The sequence below is a fragment of the Saccopteryx leptura genome, chromosome 3 (assembly GCF_036850995.1).
Source record: "Saccopteryx leptura isolate mSacLep1 chromosome 3, mSacLep1_pri_phased_curated, whole genome shotgun sequence".
Classification (NCBI taxonomy): domain Eukaryota; kingdom Metazoa; phylum Chordata; class Mammalia; order Chiroptera; family Emballonuridae; genus Saccopteryx; species Saccopteryx leptura.
In genome coordinates, this window is record NC_089505.1 from 362,598,148 (window position 1) to 362,599,691 (window position 1,544).

Genomic DNA, 1,544 nt, shown 5'->3' on the forward strand with positions numbered 1-1,544 from the left:
GGACCAGCTGGTTTCCCTTTAGTGTTCTTGGTGTTGCAGGAAATATTTATTGAACTGGCATTTCCTCTCCCCTTCCTCCCCTCCTTCTTTCCCTCTTCTCTCCTTCCCTCCTTTCTGTCTTCCTTCTTTCCATATTCTATTCATCTCTCTCTCTTTTCTTCCTGTATTTTGTCTCTTCTGCCAATATTTATAGTATCTCTAGTTTACATATAGCCTTGCATTAGACATCACAAACAATGAAAAGAAGAAAATCTAGCCCTTAATCTTTTTTGTTCACATTTTCTATATATTTAAAAATATGGAACACTTCACAAACCTGTGGGTCCTCCTTGCACAGGGGCCCTGCTAACCTTCTCTGTATCATTCCAATTTTAGTGTATGGGTTGCCGAAGCAAGCACATGGTCCTTAATTTTGTTTCTCCATATGGATGAAAAGAATAAACACATGCACAAAATGGGGAATTGCATAAAATAAATTCATAAAAATGAGTCCATATTATCAACTTCATAGTAAAGGAAATGACCGATTTGAGAGTAATTTGTGGAGGCTGGGGGAGTGGAGCGATTATAGAGCTGGGGAGGTTTTCTAATCACTTAAGAATTGACTTTGAAAAGCACAGATTTGGATACAAATAGGTATATTCTTCTTTTTCTCTGCCTGCTGTCTAGAAAAAGTCGCAACTAAGTGAGACATCCTACTTTTGAACTGATGCTGGGGATAGAAATTCCCAGGGGACCATGTAACTCATTTGCTAAACTAAGACCCGCTTGAGAGTGAAAGAGGGTGCTCTTAATAATTACACCAGGGAAATGGGCATAAACTCTAGTTGTCCTGGGCCAACCTGGATGAAAGGATGACCTGATGCTCATAGATGATTTTTCTTTTTCTTTGGGAGACTGGGGCAGTGGCGAGAACTGGAAACTCACTCCAGTGTAGAAACAAGCACGCTGTATTATTCCCCACAGAGACTTTTGGTTTTGTTGTATTTTTATAGTTTGGATTCTAAGACAAATGATACCCTCTCAGAAGTCATTCTCTCCTTTGAGGGGTCCCTGGATTCATTCTAGTCTAGAGAAAGCAGGAAATGCAAAGACCCAATGGTGTATAAGGTTGATGTGTCCCAGGAAGGGATGAGAGGCCAACATGGCCGGAGAGAAGGGAGGAACAAGAGAAGGATGAGCAGGAGCAGCTCATGGAGGTCTCTTCTCTGCCTCCTTTGGAAAGCAAGAAATCAGAGAAAGGGGCCACATTTAGATCATCCCTTGCTGAGTCCAGAGCCTGGCTTTGCTCCTTATAGGCTTTGTCCTCTTTGACCAGTTCAACGTGTTTCTGCCTCAACCTCTAACTTGATCACGAGGAAGACGACAGAACCTACCCCAACGAAGGAGCTGGGAGGCTTCCGTGTACTAACACGTAGGTTCAGAATGCCAGCAGGGCCTAGAGTGCCTAAGTGTTCCAAAAACATTAGAAATTAATACTGCTATTCAAGCTATTCATCTCAGTAGGGACTTTTTCCAAATGAAAAATAAATAAATAACTAAAA

The 1,544-nt window shown here is 41.6% G+C and overlaps 1 non-coding gene across 1 annotated transcript; it reads right to left on the reverse strand.

The window, feature by feature from the left end:
* Window positions 1-292: 292 nt before the first annotated feature.
* LOC136401944 (U6 spliceosomal RNA) lies at window positions 293-397 on the reverse strand. Its single transcript, XR_010750867.1, has one exon. It is a non-coding gene; the product is annotated as a U6 spliceosomal RNA (small nuclear RNA).
* Between the last annotated feature and the right edge of the window lie 1,147 nt (window positions 398-1,544).